At 36.9% G+C, this 26537-nt stretch overlaps 1 protein-coding gene across 13 annotated transcripts in view; it reads left to right on the plus strand.

The window, feature by feature from the left end:
- Nucleotides 1-26537, plus strand: part of KDM6A (lysine demethylase 6A) — a 267811-nt gene that overhangs the window by 16779 nt on the left and 224495 nt on the right. The gene's annotated exons all lie outside the window — the stretch shown is intronic.

Below are 26537 nucleotides of genomic sequence, written 5' to 3' on the forward strand. Positions count from 1 at the left end.
GTGTAATAGCTCTCTGTCTTAATCTCTTTATCATTATATAATATCTCTTTGTCTTACTAAAATTATGGCAGTTTTGTTTGTGCTGAGGTTCACTTTATCTGATAGTAATGTAGCCACTCTTGCTTTTTAAGAAAAATTAATATTTACATGGTATGTCATTTTCAATACTTTTACTTTCAACCTGCCTATATTGCTGTAAAGTGATTTTTTTTTTTGATGGGCAGTGTATTCTGAGATTTAAGAAAACCTACTTTTGCAATCTCTTTGAATTGATGTATTTAGACTTCACCTAAGGTAATTAAGGTAATTATTGATAGATTTAGGGCTTAACTCTGTTATTTAATAGTTTGTTTCCTCTGTTTCTCATTTCTTTGTTTCTTAGCTCTGGGTTATCTGGATTTTTTTTTTTTTTGGATTGCATCTTGATTTGTGGTGTTTGTAATATATATCTCTGTATAGATGTCTTAGTGGTTGCTGTAGGTATTGCAATATTCATATATAATTTCTCACCATCTTCTGATATGTATGTTTTACTGCTATGAGTGAAATGCAGAAACTTTACTTACATTTAGTTACTTTTGCCCTCTCTACTTTGGAAATATCATCTTAAGTATTTTCTCTACATTTTCTCTACATAACATTGAACACCACATGAAATGGTGTGATAGTTCTTCAAGCAACAAATGTGATTTATGAAACTCATATGTAGTATAATAATAGTCTGTTATACTTGCTCTTAATTTTACTTATTCCAATGTTCTTTTATCCTTTCTGTTTAGAGAACTTTTTAAGGCATTCTCTAATTTTTCTCATTCTTTCAGGTTTGCTATTAACAAATTCTCTTAGTTTTTCTGAGATTGTCTTTATATCCTTTAACTCCTGAAGGGTATTTTGGCTGTATGTAAAATTCAACAGTGTACAGTTTTTTCCTTTCAGTATGTGAAAAATGTGCTATTTCCTTCTATTCTCCATGGTTTCAGAGGAGAAATTTGCTGTCATTTGAATTGGTGTTCCCCTATAAATAAGGAATTGTCTTTCCCTGGCTGCTTTCAAGATTTTTTTCTTTGTTTTTAGTTTTCAGAAGTTTGATTATGATGTATCTTGGTATGGATGTTTTTAAGTTTATGTGCAGATCACTCAGCTTTTTCTGTCTATTGATTAATGTGTTTCATTACATTTCAGAAGTTTTCAGCCATTACATCTTTGAATACTTTTTCAGTGCCATACTTTCTTCTGAGACTGATACGAATCTTAGCTCCTTTGTTTTGTCCTCCCCCCTGCCTTTTTCTTTTGGTTTATTTTCTTTTGTTAGGGTTTGCTAAATTGTAGTGATCTGTTCTGGGTGCTCTGTTGTGTGTCATTTCCATTCTACTGTTGAGCCCACCCAGAGAGTTTTTATTTTGGTTATTTCTTAGTTTTACAATTTTTTTTTTAAGTAACTTCTTTGCTGAGGTTTTCCCATTTTTTTGTTTGTTTCAAGAGCAAATGTAATTGCTTGTTGAAGCGCTTTACATTGACTACTTCAAAATCTTTGTCAGATAATTCATTAAAAACTGGTTCATCTCAGTGTTGCATCTGTTGATTGTTATTTTCTCAATTCACATTGTACTTCATGGCTTTTGATGTTGTGAGTGATTTTGCTTGTACCCTGGAAATTTTAGATATCATATTACAAGAACTCTGGATCCTATTCTTTTTTTATAGAAGGCATTTGTTGAGGTGTAGTGCAAGGGCTGGGTGGATGTGTATGTTCAGTTTCTCACTGACAACTGTTATGGCAAAACTAGGACACTGAGTCATACCATCTTCATTCAGAATGATGAGATGCAAGTTCAGTTCCCCCCATTTTCTGTGATATCTTCCTGGCAAAAGTTGGATAGCAGTTTACATCACTTTGTTGTCTCTTGAGTGGGAGGTATAAGATCAGCTTCCTGATGGGCCATGCTTTCCCATGAGGGAAGTGGAGAGCTAACATACCATTCTGATGCTGCAGGGTAGAGCAGAAGCTCCCTACTTTGTACCACTTCTCTTGAGTTGATGCCAGGAGGGGAATGGTGGAAGATCAGCTCCCTGTGGGCATATTGGCACCAGAGAATGGGTGAAGCAGATTGTTGTCTACTCCATGTTACTTAGGTTTGTTCATTTTCTCTGCTTGGTGGATTTGGAGGTTCAGCTCCCCACCGACACAGGGGTGGGGGAAAGTGGATTACTGACTGGGTCCAACTCACACCACCTTTTTCAGTCTTGTTAATGCCAGGTAAGGGTGCAGGCTCAGCCCCTTGCTTGTTCCTTTTGAACTCTGGGCCTGTGGTGTGTGTCGGGGGGTAAAGTGTAGTGGTAACTAATCCTGCTGCACACAGCTTTAAGTCTCCTTGCGGCTCAGCAGTGGTGATGGCTGCCCAGCTTGCCCTTGACGGTGCTGACTACCTTAAACAGGTGAATCTGAGCACCACTTCTTCAACTGTGTGTGGAGTTGGAAGATCAGCTCGTTTTTCAGCCTTTCTGCTAACCCATCAGAAGTATCCCACTATTGCAGGGCCTGGAAGATGAGCTGCCTGTCCTGCCTCATCCATACTATCCTGGCAGGGGAACTGGAGCACTCCTGTGTGGGGGATTGAAGATAAACTGCCTTTTTTTCATGCCAACTCTACCCTGGTAGGGGATTGGACTGATATCACCTGCTTCCCACTCTGGTTGACAGGAAATGGGTATGGGAAATTCCTGCTCGGCCCCATCAAAACTAGAGGGTTTGCATGAGTGTTTCTGTGTGTGGATTTTCCATTGGTGTTTGGTTTGGGTATGGTGGGTATTGCTAAAAAGGTTTTTGTTGGTAAGCCACCTTTTTCCCAGTCCTTTGGCTAGGTGGAAAAGGTTTTTTCTTGGAGTTTTTTATTCTTTATATGACTGTTGGTGGTATTGGATTAGGGGCTTCTGAAGCAGCATCCTGTCCTGGAAATATGGGAGGCAATGAGAAAATCTAGGGAACTCACTGTCTTGTCATTCCTCAAGTCTAATGTCTCTAGGATAGGAAGTCTGCTGTGTTTTTCTACTTTTCACGTACTTACTAAGCTTGATGTATGAAGTCCAGGAGACCTAGGAGGAGTGAACCTGCTCTTATTTTGCTGTAACTGGAAGTCTTCCATTCACTTACAGTGTTTCAATTTTGAATTATGAAAAATTTACCTAGAGATAATTATGTCATGTAAATGAAGTTAACTTTTGACATTATAACCAGTGGTCATAATACATGGTCTGCAACTGTATTATTTTGGAGACAAAGTTTAAGTAACTACTGTGCTTTTGAATATCAAATACTTTCTGTAATATTTTTTAAATGGAGTACATATTTACATAAATAGAAACTGAAAGATAAGCTGGGTTATAGCAGACTGTCTTTGGTTTGCAATCAAACAGCAGTTACTCTAGTTCTTCATGCCAATGTACGAATACAACCAGAACGTTCTACTCTTTTGCCGTATTAAGGCCAAAAAAATAAAATAAAATCCCTTACCCAAGGTCTGAAAAGTAGATGAAGTAATTCAAAAGTTTTTTGGAGGAAGGAGATGGGTAGTTCATATAGGTGTTTCCCTGTGAATTTCAAATGAATAGGCAAGTGAAAACTTACTGGATAGGAGGCATCAGTCTACCTTAGGCAGAGGATAATTGTAATTTCAGCAATATTTATGTTACAAAATTCTACAATTTTAAAATGAGGAGGCTTTTATAATTCATTCTAGCTCTACAGTTCTATGGTTTTGTCCTTTTTGTTTGTTCAAAGTTGATATAATGCAATTTGTATAGAAACTGAAACCTGAAGTTTTTCTTAGACAAAACTTCCTGGAAAATAGATTGTTAGGCCCTTTAATATGAGTTTCTTTTAAAATAATGTAGCTGTTTTATTATTTAAGAAATGAGTTATTTTTCATGTAATATGCTAATCATAATATAAAATAGTAAATGTGCATTCTTTGATCCGTTACTTTGAATTGTGTTTTCTAACGTCTGTATATTTGAATTTCCTAAATTTTTTTGTTAGTGATTTCTAATTTAATTCCAATTTGGTCAGAGAGCATAGCTGTTAACGATTTTCATCCTTTTAAACTTCTGGAGACTTGTTTGTGGTTTATTCTGGAGAATGTTCTATGTGCACTTGACTGGAGTATGTGTTTTGTTGTCATTGGGTGGAATGTTCTATAGATGGCTTTTCTGTTTTGTTGGTTTATAGTGTTAAGTCTTGTATTTTGTTGATCTGCCATTTACTGGATATTCAAAGTGGAGTGGTGAAGTCTCCAACTGTTATTGTTGAAATGTCTATTTTTCTTCAATTCAAATTGCTTTTGCTTCAGGTATTTTGAGTTTTGTTATGTGCATATTTGTTCTTAATTGTTATATCTTCTTGATGAATTGGCCATTTTGTCATTAATAGCATGTTCTTTGTCCCAAAGTATAGTTTATTTAATATTAGTATAACCACTTCAATTCTGTTTTGATTACTGTTTGTATGGTGCATATTTTTACATTGTTTTAGTTTTATCCTATTTTTGTCTTAAAACCTAAATAAAGTATGTTCTTTTTAGGAAACATACAGTTGGATCATGCTTTTCTTTTATCCATTCTGCCAGTGTCTGCCTTTTAATTGTAAGTGTGTTGAATTCATTTACGTTTTCATGTGATTACTGATACAGTAGAGTTTATACCTGCCATTTTGCTATTTGTTTTCTGTTTCTGTTGTTACCCATTACCACCTTTTTTTTTGGTGGTATGTATTTTCCAGTGTACAATTCTAATTTCCTTTTTATTAATTTTATCATGTTATTTTTTAGTGCTTGCTCTGGGAACTTAGAACCAGTTTTGATTAATGCCAACTTAATTTCAGTAGTATACAAAGTCTTTGCTCCTCTGTAGATCTATTACCCCACCCCCGTGCTGCTATGTTACATGTTGATATGTTCATGTGTCATGTTACATGTTTATACATTGTGTCCCCGTCAACACATATATAATTATTGCCTTATTGTCTTTTAAATCACATAGAAAATTAGCAGTCTGAAAATGGATTTATAGTCCTTCTATATTTATCTGGGTAGTTACTTTTACTGGTACTCTTTATTTCTTCTTGTGGATTTGAGTTATTCTCTAGTGCTCTTTCATTTCAATATGAATGACTGCCTTTTGTTTTATTTTTATTTACTTGGTAGTATCTTAATTTTGCCTCCACATTTTAGGATACTTTTGTTAGATATAGAATCTTGGTTGACTATTTTTCCTTTCAACACTTTTATCATGTCATTCCTTTGCTTTCTGGCCTCCATGGTGTTTGATGAAGAAACCAGGTATTAATCTTAGAGGATTCCCTTGTACATGATGAGTCACTTCTTTCTTGTTGCTTTCAAAGTTCTGTTAGTCATTTCATTTTGTCAGTTTGTAATACCTTTCAATGTGGATCTGTTTGACAAATGTTTAGAGTTCATTGAGTTTTTTAGAATGTGAGATTAACTTTTTAAAAATTAAATTTGGAAAGTTTTCAGCCATTATTTCTTTAAATGTTCTTTCTTTCCCTTTACTCTCCTTCTGTGACTTCTAGTAAGTATGTTTTGGCACATATCATGATACCCCACAGTCCTCTGAGGCTTTGTTCATTTTTCTTCATTTTTTTTTTTTCCTTTCTGTTCCTTGACTGGATAATATCAATTGATCTATCCTCAAGTTTATTGATTCTTTCTGTCTGCTCACATATGCTGTTGAGCCTCTGGTGAATTCTTGAATTTAGTTGTTGTATATTCTCTTTGGTCTTTATACACACACACACACATAAAACTTAGTGATATTCTATATTCTTTGATACACTGTCCTTATATTTTGCTTTAGTTTTTTAGATATGGCTTCTCAAAGTTTTTGAACATGTTTATAATAGGTGATTTAAAGTCATATCTAGTAAGCCTATCATCTGGGCTTCCTCTGGGACAGTTTCTGTTGATTGTTTTTTGTTCCTTTGCCTCTCTCAAAATTTTGTTTGAAAAATAGACATGTAGCAACTCTGGGAAGCAGAATGTTCCCATTCTGCAGTATTTATTTTTGTTACTGTTTGTTGTTGTAGTTGTTACCTGAAATACCGGATTTCTCTGAACTAATTTCGTTAAGTCTGTACTCTTTGTCCTGTATTGCCACTGAAATCTCTCCTTGTTTGTCTTAGTGTTTAGCTAGACCAAAGATTTCCTTAACTGGAACTAACAAATCTCCCAGTTTCTGCTGAGAGTGCTCTGTGTGCAGGTAGTTGACAGCTCTGGCATAGTGTTAGTGTTCACTTTCATGATTGCAGAGCCTAATGATCAGAGAAAGCCTAGAGACTTCTCAGGTTTTTCCTGGGTATGTGCAGTAGCCTTACATCTGGCCTTGGCTTGCCTTCTTGATTCTCATGTTTTTCATTTTTGTTGGAGCAAAGCTGTTACGGACATCTCATTCCCCCACTTTTTCTTTTAAGATATTTGGTTATCCTATTGTTTTTCCCAGTTGTTACCACTGCTTCAGAAAGCTGCAAAGTTAAAACAATTTTCTGGAATTGTTTTTGACAGTGACCCTGAAGTAAAGGCTTTTTGCAGTGGGCAAGCTCTAATCAGGCCAAGTACAGATAGCCTTGCAAGTGGTATGTTCCAGGGAACCATGAGACACGTCAAATAATTACAAATTTTCTGGGATGAGTCTTTGAAGGATCTTCAGCCTCCAGTGTTGGCTTCTCAGGCTTCTGGTTTGTATTGCAAACCAGTAGTACTAGTTTTCAAGTTTAATGTGGAGCTGGCTGGGGAATTTTGGACTAGGGCAAGTTAAAAAGCCACAAAACTCTATTTTTGACCAAGATTCAGCCAATTTTTGTTAAGCAAACCCTTGACGGATAGCTGAAAGCTTTTGGTTAGTTTTTAGTCATTAAAGTATTGATTTTGACAATATTTGTCAGTTTTCTTATTGGAGAGTAATTGTTGGGGGTTCTTACTCCACCATTTTCACGAATGTCATTCTGTGTTCTCTTTTGAAGGCAAAATAAATTATGGTTTCATGCATATCTTTCAGTTCATTTTCAGAACTGCAATGTTTTGTCATTGATTTTCTGACTTCTCTGATGCTGAAAATTTTGGTTCTTAAAGTAACATAATTATTCATTGCTTTATCACACACTACACACATTAATGGTGTTAGAATAATACTAGTGTTACGGTGAGCTGATTACTCATTGTAGCTTGAGAGGATTTTTTTGTAACTCTTTTTTGTCCTTATATTCCACTGGGATGTTTGGTCAAATTATTGTTGTAAAATTCTCTGAAGTCATTATCCTCTGGTTATGTTATCAACTGGCTACACAGTAAGGTTTGTTTCATTTTGCTTTTGGCTTTTTAGGAATTGCTTTTTTAACTTGTAAAAATTTATATTTTTGCAAAATTGTATCTTAACATATTCCCTCCCTGACCATTTTAAAAGTCTTACTCAAGTTTGTAAGTTTTTGTTTTAAAAATCAGAGGCAAATACATACATGCACACACACATCTGTATCTGTAGTGAGGCTCTAATTCTTTTTCTCTACTTTTTGCTTTCCTTTGTAGTAGTTTAACACTTTCAGATTTTGATGTGTTCTCTGTACTCCCCTCAGTGATAACTTCATATTCAGAAACTTACGGTTTCTTCCCCATTGCCTGCAATTGCACCTGATGCCCCTCAACATTGGGCCCCCATAAAACTTTTTAACCTCATTGTCCATACTTCTTTTCCATCTTCTATGTTATATTTATTTCAAGACTTACTTCCAGTGTCGTCCTTTTCCCTCTTATGAAACTTTCCATTATCCTTTAGAGGTAGAACCAATTGCTGTTTGTGCTCCTAGAATATTTTTTCTCAAGAATTTAATCCATCTTTTTTTGTTGTTGTGACAGCTTTATTGATACATAATTTCATAAAGTATAGAGTTCTAGTATAGTTTTAAATAGAAGAATACTTTGATTCCTCAAAACATCCCCTTTATATTTCTTTAGCTCGGTCTTCCAGTGTTTATCACTGCATTTCATATTGTTAATGCTAGTATTTCTTGATTTCTTTTTTTTTTCAATTTCGAACATTTTTCTGCAGTGGGAGATGACCTCTCACCTATCAGCTCCTTTGCTCCATATTTCCATCCTTGTCCATAGTGTTATGGTTTGGGATTAAATCAATGTTTAGATTACGAAGACTATGTAAAATATGCTCACTCAGATTACTTTTCCTTTTTAATTTATGTACAAAGGTTTTTCTTTTTATTTTCTCGTATGAGTTAATTGGCTTTCGTTTTAGTTTTCTACATCTTCCTCATGTATGTAGCCCCAATATGGTCAAGCATATCAGGTGATTTAACAGTTCCTTTTTTTAATTAGCCATATCTTTCAAAGAGTGTGGTGGCTGTGTAGACTGCTAGGCCTGTTGGACAACTGGCATTCTGGGACTTACTGTCATTCCCATCCTGGGGTTGCAAGAAGTATAAGCCTAATTAGCTAGTACTTTGGTAGCCAAAAATGGGCAAGTGGACTGTGTGATCATTCCTCACCCTCATTTGTACTTGTTTATGTTTCTGTTGAGCATCTTTAGAAGTAAATGTTTGGTCTTTTGTTGGTATGGAGGAGATAATAGGTAAGAGTTTCTTGGCCATATGGTCTAGTCTAGAGGAGCAGATCTAGATGTTAAACTAGTTCTCAATCAGTTTTTTCATAATTCTCTTTTCAACCCTTGCCACCCTTTCTTGGACCATTCCTAGGATTCTGCTGCTTGAGTGGGCTTCTAACTTGTCTGACTCCTAAGATACTTAGCATTTCATCTGCTATTTCTCTTTCATAATTTTATTGACCTGCTCTGTCTACTGTTCTCTCCCTTTCTGATCTGGTTATCTTACTCTATAACAGACCACTCCCCAAACACCATTTTATTATGTTTCCAGCATCTCTGAGGGTCAGGAATTTGCAGAGTACTTCAGGGATGTCCTTATTTTTGTTCCATATGCTTGGGGCTTTAGCTGTGAAGACTCATGGCAGAGGGAGGCTTAAACAGGTGGGGCTGCAGGGTCTACTTTCAAGATGGCTTCTTCATCAAATGTTATGGCATTGTGGCAGGGAGGGCTAGAATAGACTGGGCTCAGCTGCAACTGTCAACCCAGGGGTCCTACATGTGGCCTTCTCATCATGGTTGCTTTAGAGTAATTGGACTTGTTTTACATGGCAGTTCAGAGATCCAAGAGTTAGTGTTTAAGAGGATTGGGTGGAAGCTGCATGTCCTTTTATGACCTTTCCTCAGAAGTCACATGGTGCCATTTCTGCCATAATCTATTGTTCATAACAGTCACAATCCCCAGTCAGATTCCAGGGGAGGGGCCAGAAACTCCATCTTTTGATGGGGTGTGGCAAGGTCACACTGCAGAGAGCATTTGAGATGGGTGATATTGTGGTCAGTGTTGGAAAGCCACACTTCGATGCTTAAGGGTGGCTGTCTTTTAATTTTGTCACTCTTCAGAAGTGTTAGAAGGAGCAGAGGTAAACTCAGCTGTTCAAATTGTCTTAATTAGAAGCTCCTTGGATGATAATTTTTGTTCTTAATGAACACAGTTGAGATTACATAGCATAAATGTGTTAGTAGTTCAATGAATTATCACAAAATGAACACCCCACATCAGGAAGTAGCACTCCTGAAGCACCTAATGCCCCTTCCCAGTTGTTACCTCTACCCTTCTCCCCAAAGGTAACTGCTATACTGACTTTTGTTATCATAGATAAGTTTTACTTTTTTTGAATTTTATGTAATAGGAACCATATAATGTATACACTGTGTCTGGCTACTTTTGCTCAACAACACATTTGAGATTCATCCATGTTACTCCTCTATGTGTAGTACATCATTCAGTTTTACTGCTGAATAATATTCCAACATAAAAATATGAATTTATTTACTCATTTTGCAGCTGATGTCTCTCATAATGGTTAAAACTCCTGGTGGATCTTCATTTTCATTTATGTTTACTTGTGTGGTCCCTTTAAAAGCTTTCATTTAATAGCTTTTCTTTACTTTTGCTGCCACCCTTTAATTTCCCTCTTACTCCCATGATGATTGTTTTTCATTACATCATCTCTACTGTCTGGAGGATCTTTAGCCACCATTCTCAACTAACTTTCTGGAATGTTCTGTGAAACAAGAAATAAACCAAAAGGAAAGGTTTCTAAGCCAAAACATATTTCACAGTCCATGTACTGAGTTTACTCATTATTTCAGATGCTAGTCTAATAAGGATAGTTGCTTATTTGCTTTCCTGTCCTATAGGTGGTTAGGAGATGAGATTTAGGAGAGAAGTTGCCAGATGCTAACATACTAATGTCAGAAAGTGTAGTAGTAGAATCAGGCGACTATGTAAAAAGAATCAGGTGACCATGTAAAAAGAATAAAGGAGATGAGGAGATAAAAGCATAGCAGTTTGAGGCTTAGTTTATAGTGAATTCCTAGTGGCCTTGTTTTATTAAAATAGAGTGTAATAACCACGTTTTCCTTAACGATCTCTTGGTTAAATTGTGTTTAATTTAGTCAAAGAAATGATTCAGTTGTTTTTTGTACTCTGTTTAAGAAGGTAGGGAAATCTTGAAAAGTTTGTATCCATGATGGCTTAAAAAAAAGTTATATTGGAAGCTTTCAGTTGTCATTAAATCTCTCTAACTGGAATGTCTCTTTAATATAACATAGGAATGAAGGTTACTTTTACGTTTTTGGCAAACCTTTAGAGCAGTGTTGACTAGTCATATTTTTTTTCCTATCATGACAATGGGAAGAAATATGTTTAATATTGTGATCCGGTATGCAACATAACCTGTTTTTTTAATAACTGGAAAATTTATTTTCCATAAAGCAATACTTTGGAAAAACACTGCTTCAGAAAGCTGAGGTCAATCTCTGTTCAGTTGGAATTATGTAGAATTGCATATCAGTGGAGTCTAAGTTAATGAACTCCTGAATAGAGAGGGTTGAGGAAGACATTTGTGTAAGGAGCTTTTCAGAAGAATATTTATACTAGGTCCAGAAGCCCTCAAACACCCAAGAGCAAAGCAGCTTCTTACTATTTTCCTTTTAAAATAGCAAAATTTCAAAGAGCAGCTTTTCTTGGTAATTTTTATTTATCATCTCTTACTGTCACCCTGTCTCCCCACCCCTGCATGTTGATTACAGTATTATAACATTTCTATCTCTTGGAGCTGAATCTCTTAATCCATGATTATGGTTAAGACTAATAAGTATGCAATGTGTTTTAGCCAAACCATTCAACATTGTCTGACATTGTTGTCTTTTAAAGTAAGCCTTTTAACACCTCCAGCCTTAGTTTACTCATCTGTAAAATAAGACTGATAGTATTTCATAGGTTTTATGTGTGAATTGAGTGACTTAATGTTTGTAAAGTGCACACAGTTTATAAGTGTTAATAATTAACAGTCCTAATTATTTGGTGAACAAGAAGATCTGTTAGAATGATGTCTGGTATATGTTAATGCTGGAATTCTTTATGTCTCAGAGTATTTAGGCAGATAAAGGAAGAGATTCCAGAAGGACCACCATGTCAAGAATGAACTGTGAGAAAGGTGTTACTTGGAGAAATAGAAAGGAGTAGGTAATATTTCTGATTATTGTGGGTTCTAGGTATACTTTGTGATGTTTCTTTTTCATTTCCCCTGCCCCAGTCTACTACGTGTGGGACTCTAGGTAGATTACTTAACCACTAACAAAAGTGCTAAAAAGTTTGTGATTTAGTTTTAGAAAAGAATCAGGCGTAATTCAATGATTTCTCTATTAACACCACTTCTTGCTTGCATTTCTTATGCTGTCTTGAGTGGTTGGAAAAAGTGAGTAGCATTAGTTAAACTAGCATGGAATCCAGCATAATACTGGATATTCCTGTGAGAGTATGAAGTGACAGCATAGTGTGGCCAAAAAGAGGCATAGAGCTACTTTCTTACACTCTCTTTTTGGGTCGATTTTTGATACATAATAATAAACTTAGCAAGGATATCTCTCTCTCTTACTACATGTTTTGTTGACAGAAACAGCTGCAGCTTTCTAGGCTTTTCCAGAAACTAGACAGCACTTTACTTAGTTCCACATTGTGGGTGCTTCCTAGGCATTGAACCTAGCTCTGAGTTCCGTTTTTGCTGTGTGTCATAAAAATTCTGTGCACAGTAAGTTGGTGTGATGGGTATGTAGAAAAATTTTGTATGCTGCAAGGCTATTTATGTTTTGTAATATAATATAACCTTACCTTTCATGATGTTACTTACCTAATCTTCTCTTCTATATTGCTGCATGAGTTTATGTTGCCAGTTCTCCTTAAACAACAGAGGAAAGGGCAGAAACTGTAGTTTTGGAAAATGTTAGCAGTGTGGCTAAAAATGATATGCCTTCGTTTCAGTGCAAAAAAAAGTGATTTTTCTCTAATTCTGAGACCCAGCCCAGTTTTATTCATTGTGTTCATCACCCTCTGGTATCCTACACAGCTATTGGAGATAAGAAATGTTGTCTGCTGTCATGTAAACACATTTTTTTCCCTCCTAGCAGAGAGGTACAGCTGACCTGTTTTGTAATATATTTGATGCCTCCTTCTCCCAAATAAAGGACTGGGATATTTTTCATAAACATGTATTTAATGTGCATTGTGGACCAGGCAGGCTAGAAATAGTAAGTACCCTGTCCTCTGTGAGGAGCAACACTTGTGCCCATGATAATGTCATATGAGTGATATAATACAGATACTACAAATTGAGGATGGTTTTCCCTGGTAATGTTTGAGGGGAGAAAATAAGAGATAAAATACCAGTTTCAATTCACTTATCAACACTAAACTTTCTTTTTGAAATAAAAATATTTTCCCAGTCCTTTGGCTGCTTTGAATAAAAAGATGGAAAATATAAAGGAAAATACAAATTTTTCTTGTTAATTTGTGCTTCCTTAGGTTGCCCTTCCCTGATGCGAAACTTTAGGTAGTACACAATTCTTTTTCTGGTTTGGCATGCCTCTTCCTATTTTTAAATTTTGTCTTTCCTTCTTGATTGCTGTTTCTGAGAGGACAGTGTATGTCTTGCTTACTTTTGAATCTTGTGTACCTAGATAGCAGTGTGCCTGCCACATAATAGGTACCCAGTAAGGAATTGTAGTACTTGTATTTCAGTAACATTTTAAATCTTTAAAGCATTTTGACCCCCCAGTTGGCCAGATATTTAGAGTTTCCATAGTATTGTGTATTTCTTGACCAGATTTATGACAGCACATTAGAATTGTCTCTTTTAGTGTACCCTACCCCCAACACACACATACCTTGAGATTGTGGAGCTATTATTCCTTTTCTGTATTCTCTTAGTCAGTCATAATCTCTGATAAGTTAGTTGTATCTTTGTAGTAAATGTTCAAATGTAGATTAAGTCCTTTTCATTAAAAAATGCTGACAAGGTTTTTATGTTTTGGTATATTTCTGAAGTGAACTAATAATTTATATCAGTTGAACCTTTTCTTCCATAAGGAAAAGAAAGCATATTGGTAATGGGAGTAGGTTTTATTCTTCTAATACTTGCTTATGTGAGGTAGGTAGAAACAGTTAGTGTTCTTATTTTACACAGGTGGAAACTGAGGCCCAGAGGGTTTAATTCTAAGTGGCTTCACTAAGATACTACAGTTATGAAATAGTGAAGCTGGGACTTAAACCCAGGGTTTTTTGATTAGTACTTAAGTGTTACTTTTAATGTGAGCTTTAAAACTTCTTAGTTTAGTTAATAATGTCTAGGTAAATCAGAGTCTTACATTCCTTTAATGTTCAAAATTAAAGCTTGTCTTTAAAGCTGTGTTTAAATATTAGAGATACTAAGGTGTGAAGTAGTAGTATCTGTATTAGAGTACCTTTGGTAACCTAAAGTACAACTGGACATATATTGAGTGAATCTGGTAGCTTTACTTTTTTTTTTTCCATGACAGAGTGGGATTTATTCCAGGGATGCAAGGATGGTACAGTATTTGTTAATCAATGTGATATACCACATTAACAAAAAAAGGATAATAATCATATGATCACTTCAGTAGATGCTGAAAAAGCATTTAACAAAATTCACCATCCATTTATGATAAATATTCTCAACAAAACAGGTATAGAGAATACGTACTTCAACATAACAAAGGCCATATATGACAAACCCACAGCTAACATCATACTCAGTGGTGAAAAGCTGAAAGCTTTTTTTTCCCTTTCTTTTTTTTTTTTATGAAGGTATTATTGATATACACTCCTATGAAGGTTTCACATGAAAAAACAATGTGGTTACTACATTCACGCATGTTACCATGTCTCCCCCATACCCCATTGTAGTCACTGTCCATCAGTATAGTAAGATGCCACAGAGTCACTATTTGCCTTTTCTGTGCTACACTGTCTTCCCCATGATTCCCGCCACACCATGTGTGCCGATCATAATACCCCTCAATCCCCTTCTCCCTTCCTCACCACTATGCCTTGGTAACCACTAATCTCTTGTTGGAGTCTGTGAGTCTGTTGCTGTTTTGTTCCTTCAGTTTTGCTTCTTTGTTATACTCCACAAATGAGGGAAATCATTTGGTACTTGTCTTTCTCCACCTGGCTTATTTCACTGAGCATAATACCCTCCAGCTCCATTCATGTTGTTGCAAATGGTAGGATTTGTTTCTTATGGCTAAATAATATTCCATTGTGTATATGTACCACCTCTTCTTTAGCCATTCATCTACTGATGGACACTTAGGTTGTTTCCATATCTTGGCTATTGTAAATAGTGCTGCAATAAACATAAGGGTGCATATGTCTTTTTGAATCTGAGAATTTGTATTCTTTACATAAATTCCTAGGAGTGGAATTTCCAGCTCAAGTCATATTTCTATTTTCAGTTTTTTGAGGAACCTCCATATTGCTTTCCACAATGGTTGAACTAGCTTACATTTCCACCAGCAGTGTAGGAGGGTTCCCCTTTCTCCGCATCCTCGCCAGCATTTGTTGTTCTTAGTCTTTTTGATACTGGCCATCCTAACTGGTGTGAGGTGATATCTCATTGTGGTTTTTATTTGCGTTTCCCTGATGATTAGTGATGTGGAGCATCTTTTCTTTTTTTTTTTTAAATTTTTAATTAAGGTATTATTGATATACACTCTTATGAAGGTTTCACATGAAAAGACAATGTGGTTACTACATTTACCCATATTATCAAGTCACCACCTATACCCCAATGCAGTCACTGTCCATCAGTGTAGTAAGATGCCACAGATCCACTATTTGCCTTCTCTGTGCTACACTGTTTTCCCCGTGGTCCCCCACACCATGTGTACTAAACATAATACCCCTCAATCCCCTTCTCCCTCCCTCCTCACCTGCCCTCCCACACCCCTCCCCTTTTGTGGAGCATCTTTTCATGTGCCTGCTGGCCATCTCAATTTCTTTGGAGAATTGCCTGTTCATATCCTCCACCCATTTTTTAATTGGGTTATTTGCTTTTTGGGTATTGAGGCATGTGAGTTCTTTATATGTTTTGGATGTTAACCCCTTGTCGGATAGGTCATTTACAAATATATTCTCCCATACTATAGGATGCCTTTTTGTTCTGTTGATGGTGTCCTTTGCTGTACAGAAGCTTTTTGGTTTGATGTAGTCCCATGTGTTCATTTTTGCTTTAGTTTCCCTTGCTCAAGGAGATGCATTGCTCATGTTTGTATTCAGGAGATTTTTGTCTATGTTGTCTTCTAAGAGTTTTATGGTTTCATGGCTTACATTCAGGTCTTTGATCTATTTCGAGTTTACTTTTGTGTATGGGGATAGACAGTAATGCAGTTTCATTCTCTTACATGTCAGTGTCCAGTTTTGCCAACACCAGCTGTTGAAGAGGCTGTCATTTCCCCATTGTATACCGTAGCTCCTTTATCATATATTAATTGACCATATATACTACGGTTTATATTTGGGCTCTTTAGTCTGTTCCATTGGTCTGTGGGCCTGTTCTTGTGCCAGTACCAGATTGTTTTGATTACTGTGGCTTTGTAGTAGAGCTTGAAATCGGGGAGCATAATCCCCCCAGCTTTATTCTTCCTTCTCAGGATTGCTTTGGCTATTTGGGGTGTTCTGTGGTTCCATATGAATTTTAGAACTATTTTCTCTAGTTTGTTGAAGAATGCTGCTGTTGGTATTTTGATAAGAATTGCACTGAATCTGTAGATTACTTTAGGCAGGATGGCCATTTTGACAATATTAATTCTTTCTATCCATGAGCATGGGATGTGTTTCCATTTATTGGTATCTTCTTTAATTTCTCTCAAGCGTGTCTTTTAGTTTTCAGAGTATAGGTCTTTCACTTCCTTGGTAAGGTTTATTCCTAGGTATTTTATTCTTTTTGATGCAGCTCTGAATGGAATTGTTTTCCTGATTTCTCTTTGTTAGTTTATCATTAGTGTATAGGAATACAACAGATTTCTCTGTATTAATTTTGTATCCTTTAATGTTGCTGATTTCAGATATTAGATCTAGTAGTTTTGGAGTGGATTCTTTAGGGTTTTTTATGTACAATATCATGACGTCTGCAAACAGTGACAGTTTAACTTCTTCTTTACCAATCGGGATGCCTTTTATTTCTTTGTGTTGTCTGATTGCCGTGGCGAAGACCTCCAGAACTACGTTGAATAAAAGTGGTGAGAGTGGGCATCCTTGTCTTGTTCCCGATCTTAAAGGAAAAGCTTTCAGCTTCTCGCTGTTAAGTATAATGTTGGCTGTGGGTTTGTCATATATGGTCTTTATTATGTTGAGGTATTTGTCCTCTATACCCATTTTGTTGAGAGTTTTTATCATGAATGGATGTTCAATTTTGTCAAATGCATTTTCTGCATCTATGGAGATGGTCATGTTGTTTTTGTCCTTTTTTTTGATGTGGTGGATGATGATGATGGATTTTCTAATACTTTACCATCCTTGTATCCCTGGAATGAATCCTACTTGGTCATGATAGATGATCTTTTTGATCTGTTTTTGAATTCGATTTTCTAATATGTTCAGTATTTTTGCATCTATGTTCATCAGGGATATTGGTTTGTAATTCTCTTTTTTTGTGGTGTCTTTGCCTGGTTTTGGTATTAGAGTGATGCTGGCCTCATAGAATGAGTTTGAAAGTATTCCCTCCTATTCTGCTTTGTGGAAAACTTCAAGGAGGACAGGTATTAGGTCTTCACTAAATGTTTGATAAAATTCAGTGGTGAAGGTTTAGGACTTTTGTTCTTAGTTTTTTTTTGTGATTACCAGTTAATTTTCGTTGCTAGTAATTGGTAGCTGTTCAGATTTTTTGTTTCTTCAGGGTCAGCCTTGGAAAGTTGTATTTTTCTAGAAAGTTGTTCATCTCTTCTAGGTTATCCAGTTTGTTGGCATACAATTTTTCATAGTATTCTCTAATAATTCTTTCTATTTGTGTTATGTCTGTAGTGATTTTTCCTTTCTCATTTCTGATTCTGTTTATGTGTGTAGATTCTCTTTTTCTTGATAAGTCTGGCTAGTGGTTTATCTATTTTGTTTATTTTCTTGAAGAAACAGCTCTTGGTTTCATTAATTCTTTCTGTTGTTTTATTCTTCTCGATTTTATTTATTTCTGCTCTAATCTCTATTATGTCCCTCCTTCTTCTGACTTTGGGTCTCCTTTGTTCTTTTTCTAGTTTCGTTAATTATGAGTTTAGACTGTCCATATGGGATTTTTTTCCCTGAGGTAGGCCTGTATTGCAATATACTTGCCTCTTAACATGGCCTTTGCTGCGTCCCACAGATTCTGCGGTGTTGAATTATTGTTGTCATTTGTCTCCATATATTGCTTGATCTCTGTTTTTATTTGGTCAGTGATCCACTGGTTATTTAGGAGCATGTTGTGAAGCCTCCGTGTGTTTGGGATTTTTTGTTTTCTTTGCATAATTTATTTCTAGTTTCATACCTTTGTGATCTGAGAAGCTGGTTGGTGCAATTTCAGTCTTTCTGAATTTACTGAGGCACCTTTTGTGGCTTAGTATCTGATCTATTCTTGAAAATGTTCCATGCGCACTTGAGAAGAATGTGTATCTTGATGCTTTTGGTTGGAGAGTTCTGTAGATGTCTGTTAGGTGCATCTGTTCTAATGTGTTGTTCAATGCCTCTGTCTCCTTCCTTATTTTCTGTCTGACTGATCTGTCCTTTGGAGTGAGTGGAGTGTTGAAGTCTCCTAGAATGAATGCATTGCATTCTATTTCCCCTTTTAATTCATTTAGTATTTGTTTTACATATGTAGGTGCTCCTGTATTGGGCACATAGATATTTATAATGGTTATATCCTCTTGTTGGATTGACCTCTGTAACAGTTGTAATCTCCTTCTTTGTTTCTTGTGAGTTTCTTTGTTTTAAAGTCTATTTTGTCTGATACAAGTACTGCAACACCTGCTTTTTTCTCCCTATTAGTTGTATGAAATATCTTTTTCTATCCCTTCACTTTTAGTCTGTATATGTCTTTGGGTTTGAAGTGAGTTTTTTGTAGGCAGTATATAGTTGAGTGTTGTTTTTTTATCCATTCAGTGACTCTGTGTCTTTAGATTGGTGCATTCAGACCATTTACATTTAGGGTGATTATCAATAGGTATGTACTTATTGCCATTGCAGGCTTTGGATTTGTGGTTACCAAAGGTTCAAGGGTAACTACCTCAATATCTAACAGTCTAACTTAACTCACTTAGAATCCTATTACAAACACAATTGAGAGGTTCTTCTTTTCTTCCTCCTCCATTCTTTGTATCTTAGGTATCATATTCTGTACTCGTTGTCTATCCCTTTTTATTACCTCTGGTGACAGCTATTTAACCTTAGGAAAACTTCCATCTATAGCAGTCCTTCTGAAATACACTGTAGAGATGGTTTCTCGGAGCTAAATTCTTTTAGCTTTTGCTCAACTGGAAATTGTTTAATTCCCTCCTTCAAATTTAAATGGTAATCTTGCCGGATAAGGTATTCTTGGTTCGAGGCCCTTCTGCTTCATTGCCTTAAATATATCATGCCACTCCCTTCTGGTCTGTAAGGTTTCTGCTGAGAAGTCTGATGATAGCCTGATGGGCTTTCCTTTGTATGTGATCTTTTTACTCTCTCTTGCTGCTTTTAAAGTGTGCCCTTATCCTTGATCTTTGCCATTTTAATTATTTGTCTTGGTGTTGTCTTCCTTGGGTCCCTTGTATTGGGAGATCTGTGCACCTCCATGGTCTGAGACTATCTCCTTCCCCAGATTGGGGAAGTTTTCAGCAATTACTTCCTCAAAGACACTTTCTATCCGTTTTTCTCTCTCTTCTTCTTCTGGTACCCCTATAATGCGAATATTGTTTGGATTGGTTACACAGTTCTCTCAGTATTCTTTCATTGCTAGAGATCCTGTATATTTCTCTTCTCTAATTTCTATTTCCTTTATTGTCTCCTCCACCGTATCTAACCTGCTTTTTGTACCCTCCATTGTGTTCCTCAATGATTGGATCTCCATCCTAAAGTTGTTCCTGAATTCTTGAATATCTTTCTATACCTCCAGGAGCTTGTTTATGAATTTTATTTTGAAATCTCATTCAGTAAGATTTATCAGTTCAGTCTCACTGAAGCCTTTTTCTGGTGTTGTTGAGATTTTTCTTTGAACCATGTTCCTTTGATATTTCATATTTGTCTGTGGCCCCCTCTAGTGCCCAGAAGCTCTACTCTCTGGACCTGCTCAGCCCCTGGAGTGATATCGGGGGTCGTAGGGGAGCGTCGCTGGTGCTTGTGGGGAGGAAAGAGCTGTTTCCTGCTTCCCGCCTGCTATGCCTGTCTCCACTGCCAGAACCAGTGGGCTCAGCACACAGGTGTAAACTTCTATGCTTTGTGTTTATAGCTGCTGTACACGGGTCTTCCCTCTGGCTGGCATGACACCAGGGCATGGATTGCCAGTTTCCGGGCCAGGTGCCGTTGGCTGGGAAGAAGGCGCAGCAGGCTGCATATCTCAGTGGGGGGCCTTGGAGCTGCATAGCCAGCCATGGGGATCAAGCACCTGAACATTGTGAAAGTTCCCAACCTACTGGGTAGAGCACACCTGGACAATTTTTTTTTTACCTGTCTTTTCTCCTGAGCAGTAAGCTCTGTGCAATCCTTGCCCCTTTAGCAGCCCTCTAGCTTTAAGGAAGTCTCTCAGACTGCCTGCCTAGATCAGTCAGATATGGATCCCTGTTTTCCACAAGCAGGTGGAATCTCGGTCTGTCCAGGTATTTCACCTGTCATAGCTTTCCAACCCCACTTAACACGCGAGCACCATGCAATGTAGGTTCCTGCCTCCCAGAGCAGATCTCCATGGCTAGGTGTTCAGCAGTCCCCGGCCTCCACCTCCTCCCCACTCCGTTTCTCTTCCTTCCACTGGTGAGGTGGGGTGGGGGAAGGGCTTGGGTCCGGCCAGGTCACAGCTTTGGTATGTTACCCTGTTCTGTGAGGTCTTTTCTTTCCTCCAGGTGTATGCCATCTGGTGCAGCCTTCTTTCCTGTTTCTCTTTCAGGGTGAGTTGTATTAATTATATTTTCATAGTATATGTGATTTTAGGAAGAGGTCTCTGTTCTCACCTCACATGCCAGCATCTTTAATCCCCTCTCTCTTCTAGTAGCTTTTCATTCAGCCAGTGTAAATGTAATGCAGAAAAAAATTCTTGCAGAGTCTCTTGGCTTGGTTTATTTTTATTAAAATATTTGCCACAGTTAGAAAACAGTACAGTTACAAATCATATTTACACATAAATAAAACCTAGTACAAAAGTTAACATTAATAAAATGAGTGGCATTTTGTTAAAATGATCTGATGTTAGGGTTATGACTTTTCAGGTCTTTGGCATGACTTTACTATGCTGCGTGACCTCATTCTACACTTTTTCTCTACTGGAACTTGTATGAGACCTTTTTATATTTTGTGCATTGTCTCATTTGGTTTTCACTTTTGGGAAATGAATTGTTTGCTACTAAAAGGAGCTTTGCTTGGCATCAGTATAGTTGTGAAGGTAAATATAGGGGTTAGCATTGCATCAGTATTTGCATTTGAATTTGAGTCATCAATATAATTAAGAATGTTTTATTAGGCATTTTTAAATTATCACAGAAAAAAATTCAATTAAAAATTGCCCATGAGGATTCCTAGGATCCCAGAGAATATATATGGACCTGGGTTTTGAAAGACGCTTGGTTTATATATACCATAGTATAAATCAAATCTCATTTGTCTTGGTGTTACTGCACAGTTTTTATGTACTTGAAGAATGATCAATTTGAATAAATAAGCTAGAATAATTTTAAATCACAGTTGAAAGTTATCTTAGAATTCTGAGTTAGCCATTTAAATTTTATTTACATACCAGGAGAAAGGCAGCCTCTTTATTTAGGTGGAGGTAGAAGGGGAGGTGGCATTTACAAAAATGTATGGATCATGATTTTTGCCACAGTGTAACTCTTAAAACAGTTAGAAAAGTATGTCTTGAGCAATACAAATAAATGCTGTGACAGATCATAAAAAGGAGACATTACTTTGATCAGGGAAATTTTAAGCTTTCTAAGGTGTAGTGTAATTTGTTTTTTTTGTTTTTTTTTTTTAATAATTATTTTTTATTGAAGGGTAGTTGACGCACAGTATTACATTACATTAGTTTCAAGTGTACAACACAGTGGTAGAACATTTATATACATAATTCTAGGTTCCAGCTATCACCCTACCAAGCTGTTACAATATCTTGACTATATTCCTTATGCTATACATTACATCCCGGTTACTTACTTATTTTACCATTGGAAGTCTGTCCTTTTTTTTTTTTTTTTTTTTTTTTTGTGAGGGCATCTCTCATATTTATTGATCAAATGGTTGTTAACGACAATAAAATTCTGTATAGGGGAGTCAATGCTCAATGCACAATCATTAATCCACCCCAAGCCTAATTTTCGTCAGTCTCCAATCTTCTGAGGCATAACAAACAAGTTCTTACATGGAGAACAAATTCTTCCATAATGAATAAGTTACATAGTGAACAGTACAAGGGCAGTCATCACAGAAACTTTCGGTTTTGCTCATGCATTATGAACTCTAAACAGTCAGTTCAAATATGAATACTCATTTGGTTTTTATACTTGATTTATATGTGGATACCACATTTCTCTCTTTATTATTATTATTTTTAATAAAATGCTGAAGTGGTAGGTAGATACAAGATAAAGGTAGAAAACATAGTTTAGTGTTGTAAGAGAGCAAATGTAGATGATCAGGTGTGTGCCTGTAGACTATGTGTTAATCCAAGCTAGACCAGGGCAATAAAACATCCACGTATGCAGAAGATTTCTCTCAGAATAGGGGGGGTGAGGTTCTAAGCCTCACCTCTGTTGATCCCCAATTTCTCACCTGATGGCCCCCCTGCGACTGTGCCTGTCTTAGGTTGTTCCTCCCTTGAGGAATCTTACCCGTCTCTGGCTAACCAGTCATCTTCCGGGGCCATACAGGGAAATGTGAAGTTGGTAAGTGAGAGGGAAGCCTTATTGTATGAAAAGGTTAGCTTTTTACTTCTTTGCATATTTATGCCCTGTGGCTTCTATGCCCAGCATTTGTCTTGAGGTATCTTTACCACTTGGAGGAGTTATGATACTCGGTAAATTTGATATGAGGCACGAATTCTATTTAAGGGTTGTAATTAGGAAGGAAGAAGAAAAGCTATAGAAGTAGCAGGCGGAAGAAAACATGGGAAGATTGATTATTTCTTTGACATATCTTCTTGTAGAGTAACTTCAGCATATATAGGTTTTAAGCTACTACTTAAATTGCGCACACACATTAACATAATAGGAGTATAGTTACATAACCAAAGCATATCTGTAATTACCAGCCATCTCCAGTGAAATCAAGAAAACCAGTTAGGCACCTTAGGCATTTGTGAAAACTTATCTATGATATGGTGGATATTGTCTAACTGAACTTGAACAGTCTGAGAGAAATCAGACAAATTAAAACAACCCATTCCTGGGGAATGTTCACATCCCTTATGTTCTTTTAACAGTAAATAGTCTGTAGTTGTAAGAGTTTGGAGTGCAACAATTTGCACTTCTCCTAATTCTTGGTTGAGTTCCAACAGTATAGATCCAGTCAAATTTGTTGTTTTACTGTATGCACAGGCCAGCTTAGATATCTCCTTCTTAATTCCAATGGCAAGTCCAGGAGCTGGTGGGATGAGTGCATCTACAGCTGTAGCAGTGCGTGGATCTTTGTTGGGGTTTTTTGATGATCATCTTCTGGCATGAGTCTTCCAGAGAGTGCAGATGTTGGAAGTTCTATTTCATATCGTATCTTAGTTCATTTTCGGGGTAGCCCAATTAGGCTTTGATCCTCTGTATAAACACAAACAGACCCTTTGCCTACACTTTTTTTTTTTTTTTTTAATCATTAATCTACACTTACATGACGAATACTTTGTTTACTAGGCTCTCCCCTATACCAGGTCTCCCCTATATACTCCTTTACAGTCACTGTCCATCAGCGTAGCAACCTGTTGTAGAATCACTACTTGTCTTCTCTGTGTTGTACAGCCCTCCCCTTTCTCCCACCCCGCTATGGATGCTAATCTTAATACCCCCCTACTTCTCCCCCCCTTATCCCTCCCTACCCACCCATCCTCCCCAGTCCCTTTCCCTTTGGTACCTGTTAGTCCATTCTTGAGTTCTGTGATTCTGCTGCTGTTTTGTTCCTTCAGATTTTCCTTTGTTCTTATATTCCACAGATAAGTGAAATCATTTGGTATTTCTCTTTCTCCACTTGGCTTGTTTCACTGAGCATAATACCCTCCAGCTCCATCCATGTTGCTGCAAATGGTTGGATTTGCCCTTTTCTTATGGCTGAGTAGTATTCCATTGTGTATATGTACCACATCTTCTTTATCCATTCATCTATCGATGGACATTTAGGTTGCTTCCAATTCTTGGCTATTGTAAATAGTGCTGCGATAACCATAGGGGTGCACTGATCTTTCTCATACTTGATTGCTGCATTCTTAGGGTAAATTCCTAGGAGTGCAATTCCTGGGTCAAATGGTAAGTCTGTTTTGAGCATTTTGATGTACCTCCATACTGCTTTCCACAATGGCTGAACAAGTTTACATTCCCACCAGCAGTGTAGGAGGGTTCCCCTTTCTCCACAGCCTCGCCAACATTTGTTGTTGTTTGTCTTTTGGATGGCAGCCATCCTTACTGGTGTGAGGTGATACCTCATTGTAGTTTTAATTTGCATTTCTCTGATAATTAGCGATGTGGAGCATCTTTTCATGTGTCTGTTGGCCATCTGTATTTCTTTTTTGGAGAACCGTCTGTTCAGTTCCTTTGCCCATTTTTTAATTGGGTTATTTGTTTTTTGTTTGTTGAGGCGTGTGAGCTCTTTATATAGTCTGGACGTCAAGCCTTTATCGGATGTGTCATTTTCAAAGATATTCTCCCATACTGTAGGGTTCCTTTTTGTTCTATTGATGGTGTCTTTTGCTGTACAGAAGCTTTTCAGCTTAATATAGTCCCACTTGTTCATTTTTGCTGTTGTTTTCCTTGCCCGGGGAGATATGTTCAAGAAGAGGTCACTCATGTTTATGTCTAAGAGGTTTGTGCCTATGTTTTCTTCCAAGAGTTTAATGGTTTCATGACTTACATTCAGGTCTTTGATCCATTTTGAGTTTACTTTTGTATATGGGGTTAGACGATGGTCCAGTTTCATTCTCCTACATGTAGCTGTCCAGTTTTGCCAGCACCATCTGTTGAAGAGACTGTCATTTCGCCATTGTATGTCCATGGCTCCTTTATCAAATATTAATTGACCATATATGTCTGAGTTAATGTCTGGATTGTCTAGTCTGTTCCATTGGTCTGTGGCTCTGTTCTTGTGGCAGTACCAAATTGTCTTGATTACTATGGCTTTATAGTAGAGCTTGAAGTTGGGGAGTGAGATCCCCCCTACTTTATTCTTCTTTCTCAGGATTGCTTTGGCTATTCGGGGTCTTTGGTGGTTCCATATGAATTTTTGAATTATTTGTTCCAGTTCATTGAAGAATCTTGCTGGTAGTTTCATAGGGATTGCATCCAATCTGTATATTGCTTTGGGCAGGATGGCCATTTTGACGATATTAATTCTTCCTAGCCATGAGCATGGGATGCGTTTCCATCTGTTAGTGTCCCCTTTAATTTCTTTTAAGAGTGACTTGTAGTTTTCAGAATATAAGTCTTTCACTTCTTTGGTTAGGTTTATTCCTAGGTATTTTATTTTTTTTGATGCAATTGTGAATGGAGTTGTTTTCCTGATTTCTCTTTCTGTTGGTTCATTGTTGGTATATAGGAAAGCCACAGATTTCTGTGTGTTGATTTTGTATCCTGCAACTTTGCTGTATTCCGATATCAGTTCTAGTAGTTCTGGGGTGGAGTCTTTAGGGTTTTTTATGTACAGTATCATGTCATCTGCAAATAGTGACAGTTTGACTTCTTCTTTGCCAATCTGGATTCCTTGTATTTTTTTGTTTTGTCTGATTGCCGTGGCTAGGACCTCTAGTACAATGTTAAATAACAGTGGGGAGAGTGGGCATCTCTGTCTAGTTCCCGATCTCAGCGGAAATGCTTTCAGCTTCTCGCTATTCAATATAATGTTGGCTGTGGGTTTTTCATAAATGGCCTTTATTATGTTGAGGTACTTGCCCTCTATTCCCATTTTGCTGAGAGTTTTTATCATGAATGGATGTTGAACTTTGTCAAATGCTTTTTCAGCATCTATGGAGATGATCATGTGGTTTTTGTCTTTCTTTTTGTTGATGTGGTGGATGATATTGATGGACTTTCGAATGTTGTGCCATCCTTGCATCCCTGGGATGAATCCCACTTGGTCATGGTGTATGATGGTTTTGATGTATTTTTGAATTCGGTTTGCTAAAATTTTGTTGAGTATTTTTGCGTCTACGTTCATCAGGGATATTGGTCTGTAGTTTTCTTTTTTGGTGGTGTCTTTGCCTGGTTTTGGTATTAGGGTGATGTTAGCTTCATAGAATGAGTTTGGGAGTATCCCCTCCTCTTCTATTTCTTGGAAAACTTTAAGGAGAATGGGTTTTATGTCTTCCCTGTATGTCTGATAAAATTCCGAGGTAAATCCATCTGGCCCGGGGGTTTTGTTCTTTGGTAGTTTTTTGATTACCGCTTCAATTTCGTTGCTGGTAATTGGTCTGTTTAGATTTTCTGTTTCTTTTTGGGTCAGTCTTGGAAGGTTGTATTTTTCTAGGAAGTTGTCCATTTCTCCTAGGTTTCCCAGCTTGTTAGCATATAGGTTTTCATAGTAGTCTCTAATAATTCTTTGTATTTCTGCGGGATCTGTTGTGATTTTTTCTTTCTCATTTCTGATACTGTTGATTTGTGTTGACTCTCTTTTCCTCTTAATAAGTCTGGCTAGAGGCTTATCTATTTTGTTTATTTTC

This window comes from Manis pentadactyla, chromosome X, assembly GCF_030020395.1.
Source record: "Manis pentadactyla isolate mManPen7 chromosome X, mManPen7.hap1, whole genome shotgun sequence".
Lineage (NCBI taxonomy): Eukaryota > Metazoa > Chordata > Mammalia > Pholidota > Manidae > Manis > Manis pentadactyla.